Raw genomic sequence first — 13,721 nt, 5'->3', positions numbered from 1 at the left:
CAATTCTTTCTTTACTAGCTCATTCATGGTCTTGAAGTTTAAATGGGATAGTTTCTTGTGCCATGGCCAACTTTCATCCTGACTTGCTTTACTGAGAAGAAAAGTAACAGATTCTGCACTAGATGAGTTGAAATCAGCTAGGTACACATTTCCTTTTCTCACACCAGTGAGAACCACTTTGTTGCTTCTTTTGTTAGTCACAACACAGGCTTTTGAGTTGAAAGTTACTGAGTTGCCTTTATCACAAAGCTGGCCGATACTCAACAAATTGTGTTTGAGACCATCCACTAAGGCAACCTCCTCAATGATGACATTGTCCTTTGAAATCAAGCCATATCCCACAGTATAACCCTTGTTGTCATCTCCAAAAGTAATACTTGGGCCAGCTCTCTCCTTAAACTCTGTGAGCAGGGTAGAATCACCAGTCATGTGTCTTGAACAACCACTATCCAAGTACCAAAGATTCTTTCTGTTTTCCTGCACACATCAAAATCAAATCAAGTTGATTTTGGTACCCAAGTTTCCTTGGGTCCCGCCTTGTTAGCTTTCTTTTTCTGTTTCTTAGGCTTTATCTCATTTGACTTGGGGATATCAGATTCATCCTTAGTCATTTGAGTTGGGCATTTGAAACCATTCATTACAACAGAATTATCATGCATATATAATCAACAGGGAATGACATGTTATATTCGCTATAGAGATCAGACTTTAGAGAATGAAAGATTAAAATTTGAAAATCTAAAGTACAAAAATAGAAATAGCTATCTTGAAGAAGAGTTAGTCAAGATGAACACTATTCAGACAAAGAGAGATAATGTTGTGTATGTTAAGAATGAATTGCTTAAACAGAATTATTATCCAAAAACTGAATTAGAAAAAGAAAGAGAAATCATCAGGACTTGGACTAACTCAGGCAGAACAACTCAGAATATTCTAAGTAGTGGAAACTGTACGAGAGGACCGGGAAGGACGCACATTTTATAAAAATGGTAAAAGTGAGAAAGGGACTTTGCCAATTAAGCCAATTGCTATCAAACAGACTGAAAAGCCAAAGGTAAATCCTGTTAAATTTGTTGCAAAAACTGTTATGTCTGATTCTGAAGAGATGAGAGACTCTAAAATAGAAGTCAAAGAAAAGTCAACTTCTGACAAATTAAAACAGGATAAACCAGCTTTGGTAAACATTGGCTTAATGACAAAGAAGCAGCTTAAGTATAAGCAGAAAGAGATTAAAAATGTGAACAAGGTAAAGGAAGCTAGGAAAAATAGGAATGGAAAGGAAGGTGTGAATAAAAGTAATAATTATATGTCTCTTCCTAATGCTCCTAGAAAGAAATGCTATAATTGTGGAAACTCTAACCATCTTGCTTCTTTTTGCAGGAAAAATAAAAATATAAACTCTTTACCTCCTACATCAGGAGTTAAGAGTCAGTCTGTTAGGTTTAAACCACAAAATCCTTATTTTCATTTTGGTAGTTTATGGCATTATATTCATACTTGTAAGGAATATCATAGTTTATAGTATGATTATTATGAAATAAAACCTTCTTTAAAGAAAATTAGTGTAATTCCTTCTAGTGTAAATTCTGATGCAAAGTCTGATAAAAAACATGTTAGCATAAACTCTGAAACTAAATCCGCTGCAAATGCTAACAAAATTCACAAGGCCAAAGGATCCAAGAAAGTATGGGTCCTTAAAACTAATCAATAGTGGTCTTTGTGATTGCAGGGCAACAGGAAAAATATCCTGGTTCTAGACAGTAGATGTTCAGGACATATGACTGGAAAGAAAGCCCTGCTATCAGACTTTGTGGAGAAAGCTGGCCCACGAGTTTCTTATGGAGATGGCAACATGGGAAAGACTCTGGTATATGGCAATATCAATATTGGGAATGTCATAATTGAATCAATAGTTCTTGTCTCAGGACTTAAACACAATCTACTAAGTGTGAGTCAAATCTGCGACAGAGGTTATCATGTGGATTTCTTTGAAGAACACTGTGAAGTTGTAAGTAATTCTATAGGCAAAGTGATTCTGAAAGGTTACAGATATGGTAACATATATGAAGCCAGACTTTCAACAAATTTTGATGGTTCTGCAATCTGTCTGTTAAGCAGAGCATAAATTGAAGAAAGCTGGAATTGGCACAAGAGACTCTCTCATTTAAATTTCAACAACTTAAATGAACTAGTAAAGAAAGATCTTGTTAGAGGACTGCCAAAATCAATATTTTCTCCTGATGGTCTTTGTGACTCGTGTCAAAAAGCAAAACAAAGAAAATCTCCATTCAAGAGCAAAATTGAATCCTCAATTCTTGAGTCTTATCACTTACTTCATGTTGATCTATTTGGTCCAGTCAATGTCATGTCTATTGCAAAGAAGAAATATGCTATGGTTATAGTGGATGAGTTCACAAGATACACTTGGGTGTATTTCTTGCACAAGAAGAATGAAACTGCATCTACTCTAACTGATCATGTCAGACAGCTAGATAAGTCAGTCAAAGATTCTGTTAAGATAATAAGAAGTGATAATGGCACTGAGTTCAAGAATTCAATCATGGAAGAGTTCTGCAAAGAGCAAGGAATAAAGCAGGAATTTTTGGCACCTGGAACTCCACAGCAAAATGGAATTGTAGATAGAAAGAACAGGACTCTTATTGAAGTTGCACGAACTATGCTTGATGAAGCAAAGCTACCAACCTATTTTTGGGCTGAAGCTGTGCAGACTGCTTATTTTACACAGAATGCTACACTCATAAACAAGCATGGAAAAAATACCATATGAGATGGTAAAGAAAAAGAAGCCAAATCTGAAATACTTTCATATATTTGGATGCAAGTATTTTGTTCATAAGACTCATCCTGAACAGCTGTCAAAATTTGATCTAAAAGCTGATGAAGGAATTTTTGTTGGATATCCACTTTCCACAAAAGCCTTCAGAGTCTACAATTTAAGAACAAGGGTTGCCATGGAATCTATCAATGTATCTTTTGATGATAAAAAGATTACTGGACTTGAAGATTTCAATGATCATGATCAGCTGAGATTTGAAAATTAAGATGTAAATTCTGATTCTCTAATTCTGATGATCTAAATCATAATCTTGTAAGTTCTGACGGGTTAAATTCTGATGTCATTGAAACTGTGGTAACTGCTCCAAAGGAAAATGCACCTGTTCAGGGGGAGCAAGCTGATGATCATACCACATCTCAAGACTCTCAAGAAGCATCAGAACCAGTCACTGGCTCTTCAAGTTCTGATTCATCAAGTTCTGATGAGCCAAATTCTGACAATTCTGGAAACTCTAATTCTTCAATTCCTGAAGGATCCAACTCAAATTCTGGAATCTCAGAGAGCATAACTTCAGGGGGAGCATCAGAAAATGCTGATGGAGACAGCATGGATCATGGGGGAGGATCCAGTTCTAGAGATCAACTTCCATCTGCAAGGAAATGGACTAAATCACACACACCTGACTTGATAATTGGAGATCCTGAAGCAGGTGTCAGAACTAGAACAGCAACAAAAAATGAATGCCTCTATTATTCCTTTCTATCTCATACTGAACCAAAAAAAGTGGAAGAAGCTCTTCAAGATGCTGATTGGGTGCAAGCAATACAGGAAGAGTTAAATGAATTTGAAAGAAATAAAGTCTGGACCCTAGTACCAAGACCAAAGGAAAGATCAATTGTTGGTACAAAATGGGTGTTCAGAAATAAAACTGACAGTGATGGCATAATTATAAGAAACAAAGCAAGGCTGGTTGCTAAAGGTTACTCTCAACAAGAGGGTATTGACTATGATGAAACATTTTCTCCAGTGGCTAGATTGGAATCCATAAGAATCTTTTTGGCTTATGCTACTCACAAGAAGTTTAAAATCTTTCAAATGGATGTGAAAAGTGCTTTTCTCAATGGAGAATTGGAAGAAGAGGTATATATTGAACAACCTCTTGGCTTTGTAGATCCAAAATTTCCAAATCATGTCTACAGGCTTGACAAAGCACTTTTTGGCCTTAAGTAAGCTCCTAGAACATGGTATGAGACTCTGGCTCAATTCCTTCTGGAAAGTGGATTTCACAGAGGCACAATTGACAAGACTTTATTCTACCTCAACCATGGAAAAGACTTATTTTTGGTACAGATATATATTGATGATATCATCTTTGGCTCTACAAATATAAAACTTTGTGAAAGATTTTCCAAGTTAATGCAGTCAAGATATCAAATGAGTATGATGGGAGAGTTGAGTTATTTTCTGGGACTTCAAGTCAAACAAACTGAAGAAGGTACTTTTATCAGTCAATCCAAGTACACCAGATATCTACTCAAGAAATTTGGAATGCAAGACAGTTATACTGCATCAACTCCCATGGCCACTGCTACCAAGTTAGATAAAGATACTTGAGCATCAGTAGATATTACTAACTAAAGAGGTATGATTGGATCTTTACTCTATTTAACTGCAAGTAGACCAGATATCATGTATGCTACCTGTCTTTGTGCAATATTTCAGGCTTATCCAAGAGAACCTCATCTAATAGTTGTGAAAAGAATTTTCAAGTACCTCAAGGGTACAGCTGATCTAGGATTGTGGTATCCTAAGGAATCAGATTTTAAGCTAATAGGTTACTCAGATGCAGATTTTACAGGATGCAAAATAGACAGGAAAAGCACTAGTGGAAGCTGCCAATTTCTTGGAGGCAGATTGGTTTCTTGGTTTAGCAAGAAATAGAAATCAATTTCCACATCAACTGCAGAAGCAGAATATATTGCTGCAGGAAGCTGTTGTGCACAGATTCTTTGGATGAAGAATCAGTTATTGGACTATGCGTTAGAATTTTCTAAAATACCTATTTACTGTGATAATCAAAGTGCTATTGCTATGACAGGAAATCCAGTTCAACACTTAATGACAAAGCACATCAGCATTAGGTACCATTTCATAAGGGAACATGTGATGGAAGGTACAGTGGAATTGCATTTTGTTCCTACAAATCAACAACTAGCAGAAATCTTCACAAAACCACTATGTGAAGCTACTTTTACAAGACTGGTAAATGAACTTGGAATGGTTTTAGGTTCTTTCTCAAAATATGTTTAGTTTTTGTTCTCATACATCAGACTTTATGATCAGTGTTTACCGATTTTCTTATCTCCATGTAATATGTGCTTAAATTATAACATATTAAACACTGCTTATTATCTGATGTGATTCCATAAACTCTGAAAGTGTTTTGAATATTCTGTGACTATTCAATCCAATGAGGATTATCTTGTTAGATGCTGACTTATTAGTCTTTAACAAACTATGTATCCCATGTTTGAATTAGTTATTTATGTGGAAATCAATAACACAAGCAAATTCTGATTTTGATTTTAGTCAAATTTACTTCCTATATCTTATTACTAAGTCACAAACTAGATTATTGCTTCATATCTGTCAAATTCTGAAGTCAGTAAATCTTAAGGATGAACTACATGCTTAATAAGCCTCACTTATCTGAAGAAAATAAAAGAAAAAAATTGAAATCATGTACTCCTTTGAGATCTAGAGTAACTTATGTGAAAGGGAAGATCCAAGTGCATTGCTGGTATTAAGTTATATGCATTAGAAAAGCAAATCAATTTTTCTTGGTGACTTTTTACATTCTCTGATTACTGGAGAAATATTCTGATAACAACATTAATTTTGATGGCAGTTGTAACTCATTTACACTGAGAAGCCCTTGTCAAAAGAATTTCGAAAGATGCATAAAATAAGCACAAACAGTTGAGGTGGATTCTTGCATAACTTTATTCTACAGTAGACTTCACAATTCAAGACAGATTTTAAGCATTTTTCTTAGTTATGCCTTATTTCTAAGATATACTGAAGTTTATCATACTTTAATCTTTATCTGATCATTTGCACATACACACACTATCACTCCATATGAATGATGAAAATTACTGTGGTGATTAAGTTGTTTCTGATAAACAGTTAAGTATTATTTGCATAAATTCTGAGGACAAGTTATGATTATGTTCTGGTGATTAAACTCTGAAAAAACCAGTCATTATTTGTGTGAAGAAACACAAAAATAGTCATTCACTTTTTGAGTACAGAAGCCATATTCTGATGACCGTTAAATTCTGATAATAGTCAAGTTCTGATGCAAATCCTAATGCTTGTGTGGCATTATTTATTTACTTGACTTATTTTTGGTATTTACTGTAACGATTATATTTCTCAGAAAAATAATTAGGTGAGATAAAAATAGTCATAATCATTTGTTAGTGGGTTGCGTGTTGGTTTAGGTATGTGCAGGTGTGCAATAATTACTGCATGTTTACCGTGCCCACTATTTATGTTTTAACTAATTACACGCTGCCAAGTGTAAAGCTGTCGGTTCTAATTCACAAAAAGAGACATTTTCATGCAGATTATAAATATCAGAGATAAAATATTATACAATCTTTTACCCACTCTTTTACTCTATTCTCTCTCTCTCTCTCTCTTATTTTCTTACTCTCTTATTTTCTGACGTTCTCTTACAGGCATTTTATCAAACACTTTGTAAACACAAAATTTTCACTTGATTTTTCAACAGAATTGGCACCAAAGGATGTTATTTTTAATGGAGCTAAGTTTGTCCCAAACAACTACTCTTCTATCTTGAACAAAGATGAAGCTCCTTCAGAACTTCACTTTGTTCAGGATTTCTTGGCTCACAGTGAGATTGGGTATGCTCTGACCCAACCTCAAGCAATCTCTGGTAAACAAGTGTTGGAGTTCTGGAAGACTGGAACCTATGATGATGGAGGTGAAACTGGATCTCCAAGCATCATCTTCTCATCAAGAAAAGATGAGTATATGGTAATTGTTACTACAGTGAGGCGGGCTTTTCATCTGCCTGAAAACTGCACTTATAACTCAGCACTTGGAGAATCTGTTCTTCAAAACATGATGGCAAGCTTGGGATATGAGAAAAGCTTGTCCAAGCTAGGACAGTTGAAGAGGCCTTACATCAGGAGGGAATGAAGCTTCTTCTTTGATTACATCATAAAGACTTTTGCTAACAAATGCTCCAATTTCGATACCATTCCAATCATGAGTCAACAAATAGGGTATGCACTTCTTAATCAGACTCATTTTGATTATGCATCTGTTGTGTTAGGATATATTGGTGACAGAATAAAGGAAGATGCAAATGTAGTATATTTTGCTAGCATCTGTCAATTAATTTATAGTTATTGTTGTCCTAATAAGCCACAAGTGTTCAGTGACCTAATGGAACCTTTTAAGTTACATAAAAGGGCATTTACTGACTTGTTATCTGCTGATAACAAGAAGGAAGTACTAAGACCTCTCCAAATACCCCAATCTGTCAAACAGTTCTTAGTCAACATTATCCCAGGCACTTACACAGCCATATTCCCTGATGTACCACCATCACAACCATCCACTACTCCACAACCACAGTCTACCTCACAACTACCAACATCAGCACCTGTTGTCAGCACTTCATAGTCCATACCCAAATCCAAAACCAAACCAACCTCTGGTACTTCTCAAAAGGTGCCAATTGTAAAATCTGACACATCCTTCAGACCCAAAACCTCAAGAACTAAATATGTTCCTCAATCTCCACCAAGGAGAAAGAGAAGGCTGATTCTGAGAGATGAATCAGATGAGGAAGAAAAGGTCCAGGTTCCTGCATCAGAACCTGTGACAGAAGAAGCTGAAGAGTCAACTCTTCAGAAGGAGAAAGCAGCTGAAGCTTCTGGCATTCAGAAAAGAAAGAGGTCTTCACATTCTGATACAGATCATGTCACCCCTTCATCTAGAAAATCAAAATTGAGGAAGGTAAGAGCAGGTGTGCATATTGCACAAACTCAATCCGAGGATGCTGAAGATGCTGAGGAAGGGGATCAGGAATCTCTGATCTCATCAGAACCTATTATGATTGAAGCCCTGCCAGCAGCTGAAGAAGTTCTGATTCAGGAATATGAAATTCCTGAAGTCCACAGATCAGAACCTGTACAAGAATCTGTGATTTCTCCACCTCACTCTCCAATCAAAGCTACAGATGATGTTGAAGAACAAGAGACAAGTCCTGAAATAGATATTCATAATTTGAATATACCTACTGTTCTATATCTAGAAGCTCCAACTACAAAACAGCCAACTCTTGTTACTTCTCCAATTTTACAGGCTGAGATACCAACAACACCAATTCTTGATCTTGGAACTGAAGATCAGAATTTAGACAAAGTTGCAACTGCTTCAGAGCCTCCTACAGCCACACACACCTTGGTGTTATCTGAAGATGAGGAGATTCTAGCAAGTTCTGGAGAGTCAGCTCCAGTAAACACTCCAGTGCCTACAGGAAAGGAGGCATTATTCCAGTTTGAGGAAGAGGCTGCTCCAGTTCCATGGGAGGAAATCTTTAGAGGGGCTGAGTGGATGTATAAATGGAATGATACTGATTGTATTCCCAGCCCACATGTTCTGAAAGAACATGTTTCAAAAGTTGATGAGTTGCTGACAAGTTCTGACTTCAAGCATCAACTAAAGGCCACTGCTCTCAGTACAAGAACTCTACAAGGTCAACACTCCAAGACTCATGCAAAGGTTGATAAACTTCATGAAACAGCTGATAAGCTAGCCATGATGCAAGATCTAGACAAGAAGAGGTTTATCGGACCAATTCAAGAAAAAATGGATGTTATTGAGCTTGTTCAAACCAAGAAGCAGGCCCAACTGGATGAGGTATTACAAAATCAAGCTGCTCAACAGACTCAGTTAAATGAGATCCAATCTTCAGTGGAACTCCTTCTTTCTCTACTCCTGATAGATAATGCTAAAAAGGGGGAGAAGGTAGTTAAGTCCAAATGCTCACCAAGCCAAACACTGAAGAAAAAGGATGATCATGGAGATGACCAGGGAAACTCTGAAAAGAGTAGAGGTCAAAGTCAAGGGAAGCAGCTGAGCAGAATTCCCACTCAACAGACAAGGTCTCATCGGAGAATGTCTGGTAGCAAGAACTCTGATAGATCTTCTATGTAAGGGAGGAATAAGGAAGGAAAGAAGCCAACAAATCAGGATGTTCCTTTGTTGATCACAAATACTGATACTTTAAATACTGATGATCAAGTTCTGACAACTACTTCTGATGTGATAGTCCAAGCTGGAAGCCAAGAGTCACAGAAGTTTTTGCAGACTTTGAAATTCAAAGGAAAGAAAGCAACATTCTTCTACAAAGATCCCAAAATTCAATCTGTTGATGAAGAATTGGCCAAGAGACTATTCCTTAAGGATAATCCAGGAGTGGATTTGGAGGAATTAAGAGAAGAAGAAGCTAAATTTGCTGCTGAGAAGAGCAAGCCCAAGTCAAAAGCTTCTAATGCTAAAAAGCCACCAAGGCCAAAAGAAGAGAGGATTGTGATAAGAGAAAGATCTTCCACAGAGATTCCTAGATCAAGGACTAGATCTCAAACTACTACTGATCCCAAAGACAAGGGAAAAGGAAAAGTTGGGGAGACAGTCAAGAAATAGAAGATGAAGATTCCTCAAATTCTGATGGATCCTGTGTGCAAGATGGTTCAAGTCTTTGATGATGATGCTGTTGAAGATGAAACAGTTGAAACCCTGAAGAGAAAGAGGATGACAGAAGAATCTAAGACAACCTCTGACATAGCTCAAGTTTTTCAGAGTGAAGAAGTTCAGAACTTAATAAATCCTGAAGATATTTCAGAACAGCAAGCTACAGATGAAACTGCAAATCCTGACCAATTCATCAAGACATCAACCTCTGACACTGCTCAAGTTGATATAGATAGCTTAATATTAGAAGACAAGAAGAAGCTGATATGGAACAATTCTATTCCAGTTCAGCCTAAGACAAATCAGATGTTGAATCAACTTGCAGCATTTGGGGTAAAAGCCAAACAAGCTAGAGACACTTCTGGATTAGGTTCTGACAGAGAGAAATTTCAGACTGGGATAGAAGTTGATATTAGAGATCCGTTCACATTGACTGACAAGCCATATGAAGAGATCACACAGAAGCACCTTGACAAAGTGCTTTCTGCTCAAGTAGTGATGGATACTCATGATGATTATGAAGAAAAAGAGAAATTGATCTTATTTCTGATTGATGGCAGAACTTATAGATTATCTGAATCTGATGTGCCGAAGAAATCTGTCAAAGAGCTCCAATATATTCATTATCTACTGGAGGTAAATTCTGATGTTACCAGGAAATGGTCAGAATATATTCTGAAGATAATAAGAGATTTACTCAGAATTTCTGGTGTAAGAATGACATAGTATACTCCAATGATGACTGAGGATGATGGAAGAGAAATTCCTATGAGAAAGAATTCTGCTAAGGTAGAAGTAGTTCTGAAAGGAAGATGCTTATGCTATAATGAAGATTCTACACATTTAAGGGTAATCAGACTGGGAGATGGACTTGAAAGAAATCCAATTTCTGCACTCAGAGCTGCCATATATCAGATTGGTGATACTAAAGATGAAGAACTGCAGCAAGTCAAAGCTCAGTTACTTGAAGTTAAAAGAAATGCAGAGACCAAGCTGGTATCAGACTTTGTAAGGAATCATTATGGATTCAAACTGATTCAGTGAATTTGGTAAAAGTTGCATGGACTGTAAGTTGTATTTATGTTAGGTCACACACACACTGTAGAGGGGGGTGAATACAGTGTATAGCACAATCAAATCGAACTTTAATAACTCAAGTAACAGAAAACAAACTTTATTCAAAACAATAAACTCTGTTACAGTATGGAATTGTCCTCTCTCAGTGATGAACAAATATCACGAGAGCTGCTAGGGTTACAATGAATAATCTTCTCGATTGTGATAACACTTCTAGTGTAAACCCTATGTCTGTGTTTATATACTACACAGTTACAAGATAATCACTAATTGATATGAAATATAATTCTGCTTCCTAAAATATATCAATCAGATATCTTTTCTTCCAAGTATTCTATTCTTCATAGAATTTCTTCTTCATGCATATCTCTTCTTATGTTTGTCTCGATCTTCTCTTCCTGTGAATCAGTTGTCTTCCTTATCTGAACGTTTCCTTTAAGTCCTGATATTATCTTCTGATAAATATCTTCTGAACCTTAAGTACTGATGACTTAAGTTCTGACTTCAGTATAAGTGCTGATTTCAGTTAAGTACTGATTTGTCCTGTTTAAGTAAGATCTGTAAACTAAACATAAATCACATTAGTCATGACATTATCAAATATATCTAACAATTTAGTTGTGCATATAAACTCTCATTGCATTTGTACTTAAATGTTTTTGATATCATCAAATCTATAAACTTGTATATTTTTATAATTTACAAGTTGGGGGAGATTGTTAGATATATTTGTGATGTCATGTCTAATCTGATTTGTTTAGTTTCTAAACTTACTATCAGAACTTAACTGGAAATCAGAACTTACTCAAGACAGGAAGTTATCAGAACTTAAGCCATCAGGACTTACATCAGGACTTAAGTGCGAATACACTTCAGGGATGAAAAGCGGATGATTTACAGGAGAGGATCTGGATTAAACAAAAGAAGATATGCTTGGAGAGTTGTACAACTAAAGGACTACAATAGATAATCTTTGATTGATGTATTTTGGGAAACAGAACATATCATATCAGTTAGGAGATATTTTGTAACTGTGTAGTATATAAACACAGATTAGGGTTTACACTATATGTGTTATCATTCATGAGAATATTATTCATTGTAACCCTAGCAGCTCTTAGTGATATCATACATCACTGAGAGAGTAGATTAAACCTATTGTAACAGAGTTTGATATATTGAATAAACTTGTTTTTTGTTACATACTTGTGTTTATAATCGAATTGATTATAGATACTATATTCAACCCCCTTTTATAGTATCATTGAGGCCTAACATATAAGGCATTATTAGGACATTGTTGGATCTACTTTTTTAATCAAGTGCCCAAAATTTTAATTTAATTTAGGACAATATATAAGGCAATTGTTTGACTTGTTCTAAGGCAACATTTAGACATTGTTTGGTCAATTTTTTTATCAATTGCCCTAAATGTGAACTTAAGACATCATATATGGTACTTGTTAAACTTGCTTTTATTGCTATATCAGAGCAAGTCTAATGATGGTGCTAAAATATGTATTATTTCTATAGTATAATATCTAGACAAAATAACCAATTATAATGTGATGTTAAATTTAGATAAAAAAAAATAACAAAACGCTATGTTTGATGTTAAATATAGAATCGGGTATAGATATTGCTATAATTTCCCGTTAAGCATGCATGTGCTAAAATGTATTAATAAATTAATGATGACAAGTATTATTTTGTACTTTAGGATTGGTTAATTAGAATAAAGTTTTATTTCGATATGTTTAGTGTTATTTTGCATCTATAATTGGATTATAATTTCTATTTTAACACCAAAAATCACTTTTTGATTTTAAATTAAACTAGTCTAAACTAGCATATTAGTCGTACAATACACGGGCTAAATAGTCAATTCTATTGTTCACATAACATATTTATTATTAAATTTTTATCTTTTTAATATTATGTATGCTATGTTATTAGTTTACTAGTACTTGAACATTGTTTTATTTTATTTTTTATTTTATTATTATTTAAAAAAAGTTTTGTTAGGTATGAAGTGCAACACAGGGGGTGCGAATGTGTTCTCTTGATTTTCTTAATTTTACTATCTTAAAAATCAAATTATGTTTTGGCTATGGAACTTAAACAGCTAGATAAATTTGTAGTGGTAAATAACTTAATGTTAAAGACACAAGTAATCATCAAAACTCACTTGATTTATATTAAATTAGTTGTGCTACAAATCTATGTTCTAAAATAATAAGAACTCAGCTACTTCTCTTGAAAGAATACAAGATTTCTAGATCTGTTTTTGTTACTCTGAACTAAGGACCGGTGACATATTTTGTAGAACAACATGCACAATTTACAGAACTTGCTCTAAAATAAACTAGAACATTTTCTAAAGCTAATTTATCTATTTCTATTTCTAGTGCAGCATATATGTGAAGAATCTACTAGGTCTGTGACCCTCCTTTGTCCAGTTCATCTTGACCCCCTTGATCTTGCACTCTTCAAAATACATTTGTAGAATTTCCATTTCAGTGATGAAACGGTTTGTTGATTGATAATCTTGAATCTTCAAGTTGGTTGTATTTTTTAAATTTGAGCTGTTATCGAGATCTTCCTTACTGTATAGAGTTGTCTTGTGTCGATATGTAGAATGACTTATCAATATCTCCACATCTCTACATATAGTTTTGACCTGTCGACATTTTCACTTCTCTACATGCAGCTTTGACTTGTCGGATCTCCACTTCTCTGCATGCAGTTTTGACTTGTCTATATTTCCACTTCTCTACATGCATTGGACTTCTCTACAGGTAGAATGACGTCTCTACAAGTAGAGTGACTTCTCTACAAGTATAATGGCATCTCTACAAGTAGAGTGACTTCTCTACAAGCTATTCTAACTTCTCGAAAGACATCTCCGTACATCTTAATCTGCAAGTTAGAACATTTTTCAAAAATTACATTATTCAATCACAAACTTCTTCTTCCAACATATCACCAGCAACAAAAATCACCCATTGTCTATTTTCCTGAAACATCAAAAAATTAAATCGATATTGAAACA

The sequence above is a fragment of the Apium graveolens genome, chromosome 7 (assembly GCF_009905375.1).
Source record: "Apium graveolens cultivar Ventura chromosome 7, ASM990537v1, whole genome shotgun sequence".
Taxonomy (NCBI): Eukaryota; Viridiplantae; Streptophyta; class Magnoliopsida; order Apiales; family Apiaceae; genus Apium; species Apium graveolens.
The sequence above is the reverse complement of the archived record's forward strand: the minus strand, read 5'-3'. Positions refer to the sequence as shown.